This window comes from Dermacentor silvarum, chromosome 1, assembly GCF_013339745.2.
Source record: "Dermacentor silvarum isolate Dsil-2018 chromosome 1, BIME_Dsil_1.4, whole genome shotgun sequence".
Lineage (NCBI taxonomy): Eukaryota > Metazoa > Arthropoda > Arachnida > Ixodida > Ixodidae > Dermacentor > Dermacentor silvarum.
In genome coordinates, this window is record NC_051154.1 from 324,619,017 (window position 1) to 324,633,237 (window position 14,221).

Sequence of the window (14,221 nt, forward strand, 5' to 3'; positions counted from 1 at the left end):
ATCATGAAATATATGAGATATATGGATTTAAATGCCATGCTCGAGTTCGTGTACTACGGCGAGGTTACTGTGTCTCAAGAGCAACTCTCTGCTCTTCTGAAGACAGAGCTAGACGCTCAAAATCAAGAAGCATGGTGTGCTCGTAAGTGTGGACGGTGCGGACCGTAAGCCAGTGGGCACATGACCCGCGGGACCAATCTCTACCGCTTAGTAAACGGAAAAGAGGGCGGGGTGTTGTCGACCATTAACCCAGCTTACAGCATCGAAAACGTCGACCCTGCAAGTAGATTTCTGGTCATAGATGAGCTGCTGCGTGTGCACTGGGTATGTCTGCCAGCCCATTTCCTGTCGCAGGCTGGCACAAAAGATAAAGGTTGAACAGAGTGACATTCAGTAGGCCGTCACTTCCGTCCTTGCACTCTCGAGCAGCTTTGGCACTTCGGGGTACAAGTTCCAGCCCGATGAGCGAGGTGGCCCTGCTTCTCAAGCTTGTCGAGCCTACGTAATGCTGTGTCAAAGGCTCAATGGAATTTGTGAGTTCCGGTGACAATGTGCTCGAAAACCTCAGGTACTATACTTGCAATGTAACCAATGTGGAAAAGGAAAACCTCTGCGGGGGCAGCGTCAAGCACAGAAAGAGCGAACTTTCAGCGAGAGTGGACCTCAAAGAGATAAATTCGCTGCAACGGGCACAGTGCACCATTAAAAAAACTGCAACTGCGCAAAAAGGTCAGAATAGTGATGCCCCGATGTTGGAATGTTGCATACATAAGCTGTATTGGTGCGTGACAAACTCCTGTATACAACTGCATTTCTTTTTATCGCTATATAGCGTAGCTTGCCCGCATTCGTTCAATATTTGTTTTGTATTACTCATAATTTGTCATTTACTTCGTATTCAGCGTTTATTATATGCCACAAATATACGAGTTATCTGCTAAAAATATTGCTCATAGCCGTAAGATGCGTGGTTCGATTCGCTGGAGTAAGAAGCAGCTCAGTGATTCCAGTGAAAGAAGCTTGACGCGGGAAGTCATGGACCCCTCAAACAAACTTTCGAGTTTTCCAATTTTGTGGTAAACGTGAGAAAAAGAAGTAAGCAAAATTTTAGTATTTTTTGAGGTAATGTGTGAAGTTCATCGCTGTCGCGGTCGGTACTGTTATAACGTGCTCGATGAAGATGAGAACCTGGCCATTGTGCTCGTAAATCCATTTCAGTCTTCTGATAGGATCGAAAGTGACGGTGAGAACTGTGGCACCGAAGCAAAGATTTTTACATTGCTGGAGTTTAAAACGGCATAAATTGGCAACGAATTGAAACCGTAGCTTTTGTGTACTCTTCGTTACGAGGCTACTGGTCGACAAGATTACGCGGCGCAGAAGCTCGCTGAAGTGGTCCCACTTTTAAAGCGATAGCTGTCTTTCGCACTTATCCCCATTTTACGGTTTACCAGTTTCTTCTTGTTTATGGCCAACTTGGGACTCTAGATGACATTAGTTCCCAGTAGAAATAGATAAGGGCGTGCGATGGTCGTCTTCAAACTCGGCGCTGCACAGACTCTCGATGCTTTATCACTTAGTCCACTGACGCATGCCTGGAAAGGCGGAATAAACTCGCGCAAGGCAGCGCTTGAGACGCTGGCTTGCTCTAGTTAATTTCTTCTTTCCAGAAAAGCCAAAGAAAGCTATCGATATAGCCTCACGCGACCCGGTGTTCATGTGTGGAAGTCTGTGAATTTTTTTTAGAACACAATACAGCGCCTCTAACAACACTGAACGCTCATCCACTGCTGTTTATCACTTAGTGCTACCATCGATCCGGCACAGTTTGAGCCAAATAGGGCACAACTGATCGGCCTGACGTCATCGTGAAATGGCGCCTTGGAGCGTGAGCGTATGTTACACTGTAAAAAAAAAATTTCTTCAGTTTACGGTGAAAGTTGAAGGTAAAACGTTGCCGGACACTTTTCCGTAAATGAAAAACAGCGTTTCCGTCAAACGGATAGTCTGTAAAAATTTTTTCCGTTGAATGGAAAACGGAGAGTTCCGTCAAACGGAAAACGGTGATTTCCGTCGAATGGAAAACGGAGAGTTCCGTCGAATGGAAAACGGTGATTTCCGTCGAATGAAAAATGGTTATTTCCGTAGTTGTGATCACGGAATTGTTTGTATTTTCGAAATACAAAACGGTGAGCTCCGTAGAACGGAAATTCTGTAAATTGAGCACCGTACTTTCCGAATTAAAAACGGACAGACCGTAGTGAGTAAAGGTATGCACATAAAACACACAAAAAGAACAGAAAGGAAGACAGAAACACCTTTTTTTGTTCTTCTTGTGTCCATGTCTTCTATGCTTGCGTGCCTGTACCATGAATCCGTACGAACTTGTTCAGCTTTATCTTGCTTCGTATCAACAGGTGCAAAATTTGTTTTGTAAATGATGATGCGGATGTATATCTCCAGCAAATGAGAAAATTGTTTGTTTCATTGAAATAAGTTATACCAAGTTGTACATTACAACATGGCTAACTCACATCAGATATAGCTTGAAATGGGGCAGAAATCAATGCACATAAGTGGACATACACCACACTAAAAATGCTGTGTGTGCACGTTTCCTCCTTGTGTAACTGTCTTCTACACCGCTTCATCTTCGTGTCAGTGTTGCATGTTGCATTTGAGTTCTGTACATGACGTGTACAAAGCATACATACAAATTCGTGCCCAAAAAGCAACAAGCCACCTGAATCTGAACGAAACTGCGTGTTTATTGTGCTTTACTGAAAAAAACTTGCAAGATAAGACAATAGAAATGGGCTGACTAGAAGGATTGGTTGAGAATCGGAATGACTGGTTGCTTGCAGATGCCTCCTGCCTTTGCCTGAAAAGGAAAAAAAACAATCAATTAAGACTCTTTATTAGTAGTCAAATCTCGTTACAAGAGACACTCGGTTATGAGAGAGATTTCAAAATGGTTTGGTTGGTTTTCCTATGTTCGCAATGTTAACAACATTGCATACAAGAGACATGGTTACAAGAGACACTCGGTTACTAAGGACAACTTTTTTTATGTCCCTAGAGCAAATTCTTCACTATTTATAAGAGACACAACCCAGACACGCTCACGTAATGCGGCTAACGTCGTACTAACCGGTATGCGCTGCAAGTTTCACTCCCTTGGCTCTATTTTGTTTCGTTCTGCAGCTGGCTGTCATTCCTCACATGGTTGAGACTACCAATTTCACAGAATTTTCTGCCATTATGCTTCTATAATCGTCGCGCTCCCACACCGACTCTGTGACAGAGTACCATTGAGTTGGATTTCTGTCACAGCGTATACGGTGCTGGTCGCTTTGTATGCCGGTGATCAAACTCCGGAGCCATAGCCATGTTTCCATGAGACAGCTCTGTTCACATCAAAGATGAGTTTAAGCACACTTTGGTGCTCATGTATAATAAAGTGGTCTAGTCCGACTCCTCAGTGTTTTCAGAATTTTGGTTACAAGAGACATGTTTCCCGAGTCCCTTGGGTGCCTCTTGTAACAAGGTTTACTGTACCACCATCATCACCGTTTTTAGTCAGATACATCAACAATAAATCATTTCCAAGTCACAAATGTAACTACCAGTGCTCTAAAAAAATGTCATACTCTGCCTTGTTGGTATATGTTCTTAGTCTTACAACATGAAAAACTTCAGATGAAATCTACCCAAGTTATTTGATGGCTCACTTGGAACAGGCAAAACTCTTATGTGTACATTGACAGTCAGAGATTACATTTTCTGCATGTAGGTAGAGCTACCACGACCCCCACCATACTGCGGACCATGGCTTTCAACTTTCACTGCTCTAATAGAAAACCTTGCAGATTCCACTGTTTTCCCAAAACAATGAAGCACTCTTAAACGAGCTCAAACCACTCATGTTGTACAATTCCGATGCAAAACAACCAAGCCAGAGGTACTGTCCAGATGACCAGCTTATAAATTAGCAACAATATGAAGAAAGCATGCCTTGCAATACAACATGTGTGCCTTTCAGCCTCTTTCAGATTTGGTTGGTTTTTGTCATGAAAGTATCAATGTGCAATATACTTTTTACTTAAGCAATGATAATTGAAAGTTGTGGTCGTCAGTGCGTCAACATACTATCTCCACCCCCTTAAAAAGTTATAATTATAGACACACCACCCAAGGTCAATCCACATAAGTCGCTGCGTTCCCCCCAAAATTTGCCATTTTGTCAGTCTGTGCTTTTCGAAGTAACCTGTAGCACTTTCGCGACATAAATGAACCTGCAACAAGTACACATGGACCCCATATGCGGCAGCTACAGGCAGTACCGTTTATTCTGTCCATTCCTTGACTGGCAACCCCAGAACCAAACAAATAATGCAACATGTCGTTCCAGACAGCATTACTTGGGTGACGTGCTTAATTTGGGAATTCCGCCTCTCCTAAAGAAATTTTAAAGTAAAGCTCAAACTAAAGCAATGTCCAAATATGAGCCCTTCTCGTGGATTTTGAGAGTCAACGAGGGCAGAGCTATTTGCCCAAATGTCTGCGACTCCAATGGCAACAGGATGGCCAAATTCCGTGCTGTTAATAGATGCAGAGAAAAACACACTGAACTTAAAACATGTGCAATGATGTGTTTTCAAAGTTTTACTTTATATCGTAGCAGGGATACTCCAGGGTAATTAGTTGGAATTCATGCTATTTGCCTGCAGTCTGTGCCAAAATATTCTTAGAGCCATAGCCACAACACTTTTTTTTGGGATTAATCAAAATACGGATTTGGCAGAATCCAGAAAAAAATGCTTCCAACTGAACAGGTGCTTCTATATTTTCAAAGACAATTCTTTTTCTTGCGAAACTAACAATGAGGGTAGCTATAGGGGCTTGTTTGTATGGCATCTTTTATTTTATTGCAGCGCAAGGCTGAACAACAGGTACAACAGAAAGGCACATTTGACATGCACACAGTGTTAACTTCCAACATCAGATTTATTTCCTGTTCTCGTCACTATATATACCCTCAAAACGTCATACAACACGTGTGAAGGCACGGTAAACATGAACCAAAGAAAACCAGGAACCACACGCAAGCAGTTTTTTTAGCCACACAGATTGACACATGTACACGTTTAACGCGAACAAAGATAATCAAGCTCTTTCGAGGATAATGAAATTGAAGGCTTACTGATGCATGAGTCACCAAATGTTGATATGTTTCTAGTGTCTATAGTTCAGCGCATTATCTTGCACCTGCTTCTATTCATGATGACTGCTATTTTGAATCTAGGTTTGCACTTATCTTTGGCAATGAAGTGCAAGAAAACCGTCAGCAGCCAGGGTATTTAATTTGTTATTGTGTTCTCATAGCCTGTCATTTATACATCTAACAGTTTGGCCAATGTAGGACCCTCCACACCCAAGAGGAATGCGGTATACAACACACGCGATATAATCAATGAATTTGCTTTTATGTATCCATGCAGTATCCAAAATTCTTTCTGACCTTGACTTCCCACACAGGCTCATTAATTTAGTAGGCGTCGAAAAAACAACATTGATGTCACTCCTTCCAGCAATCTTTAATCTGTGGGAGAAACTATGTATGTAGGGCATGGCAGCAATCTTTTTCTTTATATCGGTACTTGTACCATATACCTGCTCAGAACCTTTTTGCTGTGCCTTTTTAAGCAGTCCTGCTGCGACTGACATGAGCACGTGGCTCGGGTAAACAAAGCCGCTGAAACGTGAGACTTGCCGTTCGAAGCAATCGTGCATTAGGTGCAGGATAGCCATGTGACGGGAAGTTTGGATTCCTTCACATTAATTTTGTACTCACCGATAACAAAACCTGCTGGGGTTAAGAACCTAGGGCAAGTAAGCCACTTTTACCACTTCATTCCGTGCATACAAAACTTGAAGAGGGGGAATCATGAAGGTGTGTTTCAGTGAAGCGCTCAAGAAGCCATGCCGGCACCTAATGCACAATAGCTTCAGATGGCAAGTCTCACGTTTAAGCGGCGCTGGTTACCCGAGCCAAGTGAAAAAAGGTTCCGAGCAAGTGAATGATACAAACACCGACATAAAAGAAAGGTTGCTGTCACCCCCTACATACATAGTTTCTCCCACAGAATAAAGATTGCGGGAAGGTCTGATATCAACATAGTTTTTTCAGCTCCTAATAAATTGGGGAGCCTGTGTAGGAAGACAAAGCCAGAAAGAATTGTGGATACTGCATGCGAAAATTAACATAAAAACAAATTCATTGATTGTATCACGTGTGTTTTATACGACATTCCTTTGAGTGTGGACGGTCCTACATTGGTCAAACTGGTAGATGTGTAAATGACAGGCTACGAGAACACAATAACAAAGTAAATACCTGGCTGCTGATGGTTTTCTTGCCCTTCATTGCCAAAGATGCAAGTGCAAACCTAGATTAAAAAAAACAGTTATCATGAGTAGAAGCAGGTGGAAGATGATGCGATCTTTGTTCGCGTTAAACGTCTACATGTCTGTCAATCTATGTGGCTAAAAAACTGCATGCGTGTGGTTCCCGTTTTTTTTAGTTCATGTTTACCGAGCTTTTACACGTGTTGTATGACGTTTTCGGGGTATATATAGTGATGAGAATTGGAAACGAATCTGTTGTTGAACGTTAACGCTGGCTGTGCGTCAAATTTGCCTTTCTGTTGTCCTTGTCGTTCAGCTTGCGCTGCAACAAAATAGAAGATATCATTGATTTCATTGTCGTCAGGCTCGGGCACAAAATAAAATTTGTTCACCAAAATTAAATGGTCACCAGGCATGTCTAGTTGAATTTATCTGAACATGCTCTACTGTCGGTGGTGAAGATGTTGCTAGTTTAAAGGGCTGCAAGAAGGCACTAGTTATGTTTTCTAGGGCAAGAAGGCAACAGAGTGTGTTACCTAAGGCAAGTAGTCACAGGAATCCTGGATCAGTAGAAGAAAATTTAGAAAATAATAATTGGTTGGAACATATATCACACACTTCTGAGTCACCAAGCGCTTGTCTTTGTCTCCCTTTCTTGTGCCTGTGTATTTTTATTGCGCTAAGTTACTTGTTCATTTATGCACTATGATGATGAACTTGTGTTGGAACACTTCAAATGTGTACCTGACGTTTGACTCCCTTTTGCATGTAAGTAAACATTATGAACTTGTCGCTGTGAACAGTCATCTCCATTTGCTGTACACTTGTGATATAGGGTTAACAGTATTTGAAGGTTTGTGCATTCAGGCAGGAGAGCAGCACTTGCTGGATGGCTCATCAATTAATTTGCAGAAAAATGCAGCAGTGTGCAACGATTGCATCACTAATGACCTTGAAAATCTTGTTAGTTATTCATTTGTAAACACCTGTTGTCAAACAGCCTGCTGACTAAAGGTCTGAACACGTTATACAGAATTATAGCAGGTACTACTACACGAAAGAAAACCTGTAATAGAACCTACCAAATACCGTATCAGTGTAGTGGCAGGTCAAATGGCTCCTCAATGCTTGTGTCCTTCCTGGGAGAAGGAAAGAAATGTTAAGCTTACACTGACAGCACCAAACCACACAAACGAAACTGCCACAGGACATGAGGAGTTGTAACTAGATACAGTCAACCTGCTTAACCATCTCATAGACATTCAACGACAGAATGTACCTTCATGGAGCCTCTAATCTATGAAATTCATGCTGTAATACAAACATGCTAGCAGACAGAATCAAAATTGCATGCATGGAAATTCTCAGGAAAACTATATTTCCTAGCTACCACAGTCCACTCCTTGTGAAGTACAAGTGACGGTCTAAGCTACAATCAGAAGGTGGAAAATTCGGGATCCTTTCTAGTAAACAACTAACCATATCTCTACCTGTACTCAGCAATACAAAGGTGAATCACAAGTACTTTACTGATAAAGAAAAGTTCAGAACTACTGCTAAGTGAGTGCTATAAATAAATGATTTCGAATTTATCTTCATGTAAGACTAGGCGTGTTAACTTTCTTTACATTAGATGAAAGACTGGTCAGAAAAATATTGCATTCAGTCAATATTGTGATTTGCAAAACAGTAGTAAGAGGTTAAGGTTGGATACCCTCAGGTGGTATGTTGCGATGTTTCGAGAAATTGTTTCAAGGAGCCTCTTTCCTTAACCCATTCACATGCCAATTAGTTGTGTTGATTGAAAACTTAGCTTCACCGCATTTCTTACGTCTTCATATTCATAAAATGCTTACAGAAGTACAATAGATTAGGAGTTTTCAGTTCTTTAGTGAGTTTGTCAAGTTTACGGAATGTGCACTCCATGCAAAAACTCAGTGCAAGTACATCAGATTTGCAAACATCAACTATTTCATGTCTACCAGGCTTGAATAGCACCTATCCAGCCATTCGAAAATTATGATTGGTGCAACACACTGTGAAAAACGATGAAAGAAGTGACATACATACAATTACATACACCAAGCAAAGTACCCAACCATCTACCTTCATACTTCCTTTACTAAAACAATTTGCCTGTGTAATTCAAACATGCAGCACTATTTCAATTAGAAGAGTTTGAAGATGTACGGGACACATTTTAAATATCCTTACTTTAATCAATGCCATTGCTATTAATGCACTATCTTGGTGTATTGAATTGTATGCATAGCGTCGGAAAGGATTAATCATATTCATGTAATCTTTACTGAAACTCAAGGCATAATACTCATATTTGTTTACAGTTTTGTGATGAGACAACACGACAGATGCGGGAGTTAAAAAAGCATCTTTATAAAATGCTGTAGAAAGCAAGTTTCTACAACCTCTCGCAATACTGAGCTATTTCCCATTAGTGTTCTAACAGTTCCTTGTAACATGATGCACTGTTTTCACAGACATAGCTTGAATCTTTGTATCTCAAGTTTTGGAAGCAACTTATGAATTGCTATAACAAGCAGATTTGAAGCCCCTACCCAGACTGCACAGCCACTTTAACACCACGTGTAATGAATTATGTCATCCATATGGCACAGTTTCCGATTATATTCTCAAGCATGAATCTTATAATTGCAAGTTATGTAAGAGTGTACCTATGCGATTACTTGGGGACAGCACGAAAAGACGGGAGAAGGCTAGACAACATGAATGCAGGCAAAGAATTTTGTTTACAGACAAACATATATATACTAGGCTTGTTGTCCTGCGTAGTTGCAGCTGCTGGATAGCGGGATAATGTAAACAACAACTGCACAGTTGATGAACTGCTGTTCTGCCTTTTGCTACACTTTGCGTCAAGGCTCGGTCCGAGTCACCCTTTTCGCACAATGTACCCCGATTGCTCGACGTGAAAAAATAAAAGGAAAGTTCCAGCTTTCCCAACAGTCTCTTTGACACTATGACTGACCTTGTGAATATAACAGTGGCCACCACACTTTTAGGAAATGTTAGACATGGGTTCAGAAGCTCTCCTCCACTTGGTGATGCCTCGATTTCTTGAGGAAGCCTTTTGGTGTTCCTGTGATGAGCTTCACAGCGAAAGAGTGTGCCGATGCGGAAGGCAGAATACCCTCCTCCAAACATTGGGCATAGCTCCAGCATACGTAACACTAACCAAAGAAAACCCTGCGGTCCAAAAATGGAAGATCACTGTCTAGTGGTAGTTTTTCCCCGTACGTGAACTCATCTAGCACTCAGAGAAGACAGGAAGAAAATCACTCTACCCATTTAGTAGCCTTACTTCACCTAATATAGAGGAGAAAGTTGCCAATGAAGCAAAATAACTTTACTACACTGGTGCCCACAATAGCTAGTGTTTTACGGTTACCTGACAGTGTTTTTGTCTGTGAGAAGTTGCCAAGCAAGGCTACTCAAGGAGTTCAGCCATTTTTTTTAAAACTGCAGGAAAGCAAGCTCCAATATCTAGCGTGAAGGTTTTCTGTGGTGAGCATCGTGCTGGATCTATGATCCACACTCAAAAGTGTCTTGGCCTTTCCTATTATTGCACTTGAACACTGAAGTGTGTTGTTGCTACAGGAACACAAGGGAGCACTCTTGGCACCACCACGAAGTGGAGCGGAGCTTCCAGACCCAAGTACGGTTGCTTTTAACAGCGTGTTCGCACTGCCTTTCGGCATGCGTTGCCAAAAAGCATTTAACGGAGCTGAACACAGGTGAAGTCTCCAGTCGGAGTACTTCAAGGAAGCCAAGGCCTATCACTGCTATACAATAGGTACACAAAGGAAGCTGTCAATTCAAGCAAATTGCTAGGGAGAGTTGGAACTACCTTTTTATTTTCAGGGCCAACAAACTGGTCAGGTACGAAAATGTCAACCGGACCAGGTCAAGACAAGAAGTTTGCATCAAGAAGTATGTGCTGGAGATCATAGGAAGTGTAGTTGGTGCTGTTTACAACATCCTACTGCCCTGCAGCAGCAATTATGTAGGACAAACAGGACGACGACACAAGGACTATCTTAGGAAACACGCACAGACCCTCGACACAAGATGGCGAAGCAACGTAGCTATTGATGCTGCTTTGTGCAGTTGTATATGAAGTTTTGAGCAATGAAGAATCCTCATGGCGCATGTTCAAAACATACAAAACTCGCAGAATAGCCCCCACATATGCTAGTGTGTATACACTTAATCTTCTAGACAAATTAAGGTATTTCAGATAAACTGCTAGATTGTTCTGAACTGGGCTGGTTGGTGCATGTATAGGAAGGAACTGAATGGTGCCATAGACAGGATAAAGAGAATGTGTTTCTGTGCCCTTCACATTCACTTCATTCTGGCAGTAGTGCTGTTCATTCCCTTCAAAATATTCATATATTTTGGTCATCTGACCACGTGACACAGCTGTGTGCTGAAGCTATATTTTACCTTGTTATGATACCTTCCAATGTCACACGCAAATCCGTCGAGGCATCTTCACCTATTATAGTAAGCTGAGCAGTGGCTAACAGTGAGCTTAACTATGGCTACACTTAGTTACCATAGAGCCCATGCATGACAGTGTTAGAGGTCAGTATGCAGGTGTTTTTGCATACTCATAGAGGCAAACTAAACGAAAAATTTTTATTGGTGTATGTTGCCTATCTGTTGCCTCATATCCCGAAATCTGGTGCTATTAGTGTTTTTTGAACACAACTCGTGTGCAACCGAGACAAGTATGAAACAATCCCACTTTCAAGTCGACGTCCGCATGCTGAACCAATTGGTTGCCCCAGGAAGAACAAAACATTTATCTTTTGGATGCATCTGCAACAATTATTATACTTGTATAGGCATTGTCATTCAACCAACATTTGCAGTCAATGTCCATTAGGACTGCATATGCATGACTGATATACGATAGAATGGCACAGCTTACCAGAACAAATAGCACAATGCAAGACTGCTTTGCCACTAGTGTTGCAAGCAGGCCCCCATGACTGAGAAACTGAATGCAAGGCGGCACACAGACATCCTTCACTGGTGCAACAGCTGCAAATGAAATACTGATATCAGTTACTTTCTGACCGGTCATCCAAAGCAAAGCACAAACATTTTTATATACAATTACACTATTGCATATAAGCTCGTCACTGAGTTACTGTTATTGCTGTGAGATAGCTCACAGTATTTTATAAAGTGCTAATGGCCTCATTTAATTTTTTGCAAAAAAAAGCTTTATGAAGCACTTTCTATTAGAAAAATGAGCTGACGAAAATTTTGCCCTGCATAACTTACAACACATGCACGCATTTTAGAATTATTGCAATGATGCGTGTAAGCTGAAAATTAGTCTATGCAACTCGAGACAGTAAGTGTGAACCTCCCTTCAACATCAGTGTTGACATATAGTTTGGTTTGTTTTTACACTTGTTAGGAATATATATAACTTTGGAATGTCCGTAATGCACGTTTGGCCACCACAATTCTATGTAAAGGTTAAGTTAAAAAGTACTTTTCGCATGCATTTGTTTTACAATTACGGCCGCATATGGGCAGAACTTAAGCGGCAATCCTCCCTCCGAGAATACGTGATATTCTGACGTACTGCGTCAGAACGTTAATCGTCAGCCTGGTAGCTGTCAAAAAAAAAACGAATACAGATTGCCAGGTAGAAAATAATCCGTTTCCTTTGCAATGACTCTTAACGGGTATCACGCGGACAACTTTCAATTGCGATCGTGCACGATTGCTCGGGCTCTACTACAAACGAAAGGGCGCCGTGTAACACCCGTGTTCCCTACCACTGCAGGTGGCACAAGGTTATGGCAGTAAGCACGCTCCACCGTCATTTGATTGTAATGAAGGGGCATGCACATCGAACATGCTCAATGAGGTCTTCATACATGAGCAATCTTTCAATCCCGGGCGTGAACACTGCGATTATGCACGCCCAGCCAAGGCACTGCGCCTGAAGCTTATAATAATGGCTAAAAATTTCACTGTGATGCAATGCGTCACCGAATATTGGTAACATAACGTTGCACCGCGTCGAGAGAGATACTAACGGGTACAACGCCTTCACTTAATTTTGGAACGCCGAGCACACAGCACAACACAGTACTAACTGGAATGCTAACGTGCGTAAACCAGCGGCCACATTAGACGACAAAGGAGCTACAAGAGGCGTCAACGCCGCTAATACTGCCTACACGTCTCAGTTGTAGTGAGTATGCATTCAACACAACAAATGAAAGACCCCTTTATCACAGACTCGCAATGTCGCTTTGTCAATCCTCACGGCCAAGGAATCTCGTTAAGAGCGTGCTCACACAACACAATTGAGCCCATCACCGGCCATCGCGGAGCATTTCGCACGCGCGACGTGCACCAACAACGAAAAAAGGACACTTAAATCACTTACTTGTGTAACAATCCAGCGCCGACTCCTTCCTATTTAGTGTGAAATCACAAATGCGACAGGAACACCACCTCCACCGTCCGCCATTAGCGAGTACTCGTACAGTTGTTCGTGCTGGAGGAATCCAACCCAGCGTGTAGGCGCGATGAAGGGGTGGTAAGCAGCGCCACCGCTCAAACCCTACCTGCTTCTTTTTGTGTGTTTACTATGCTCGCACGCGAATAATGTTCAAACAGCGTTATCTATGGTGATATATGTAACTGGCAGTGAGAGTAGACAGTGTCTTTTCGTTATATTCTTTGCGTGTTCATTTTTCACTAGTAACATGTTCAGTTGCCCTCCTCATGAAATTACGGACGGCTCTCCGTATTTCAAAAACGGAGCTCACGTCCGTCTTTTTTACGTAGAATCCCGCCGTTTTTCATAAACGGAGCTCACGTCCGTCTTTTTTACGTAGAATCGCGCCGTTTTTCATAAAACAGAATGGTCTACGTAAATTTTACGTTGGTTTTTGCTGTAAAATTACGGAAATTTTTTACAGTGTACGACAGACACTAATGTGACTATCCGCACTATACACCCGCGGTAGTACGTGGTAGGTATTGGCTTTGGTTTTTCGCTGCTAAGCCAGAGGGCGCTGGATCAAATCCCGGCCGCGACGGCCGTATTTCGATGCGGGCGAAGTGCAAGAATGCCCGTGTACCGTAATTGGGTGCACGTTATAGAGACCCTCAGGTGGTCAAAATTAATCCGGGGTCCCCCACTGCGGCGCGCCTCGTAACCATGTCATGGTTTCATCACGCAAATCTAAAAATTTCTTGACTTAATTTATCCACATTACAGTCTTCACAAGAGTCGCAGATGACCTAAGGACATCGAGAGAGATACAGAACCCTTTTCGTCAGAGTGCGGAGCAATAGTTCATGGGCTCCTCAAGAAGGCCAGATGGCCGCCAGGCGATGCGTGAAGGCGACCTCTTCCGCTCGCTCCACGGCTCAGAGTTGCACGTCCGGGCTCGAGCTAAGCAGGACTTCCTCGTTGGCCATAACCGTTGGACATATAAAGTTTATTCCTATCCTTCCCATAATGAAGTTGAGGGAGAGGCCAGGACATCGGAAGGTGTTCTTGACGGAACAGTTTGTTTTGTAGATGGTGCAACTGTGTAATTTCTTACTGCCGAGGAAATGTTTGTGTCCACGACGGGGACATTTCGACTCACGAGTACGGCCCTTGAATTTGATTTTGTATGGATGAACTCGCATTGCTAAATTTGATTTTGACTCATATAGCTCATGCACTGGCTGCTCATTTCACCGAAGGAGGTAGCGATAAAGATGACGTTTCAGAAGTTCTCCA

General features: G+C 42.4%; 1 long non-coding RNA gene across 1 annotated transcript; it reads right to left on the reverse strand.

The window, feature by feature from the left end:
• Positions 1-2,765: 2,765 nt before the first annotated feature.
• On the reverse strand, positions 2,766-12,959 carry LOC125942283 (uncharacterized). The gene is made up of 4 exons (XR_007464960.1): positions 12,869-12,959; positions 11,384-11,496; positions 7,491-7,547; positions 2,766-2,881 (listed from the first exon to the last, which is right to left on the reverse strand). It is a non-coding gene; the product is annotated as an uncharacterized LOC125942283 (long non-coding RNA).
• Positions 12,960-14,221: the final 1,262 nt, after the last annotated feature.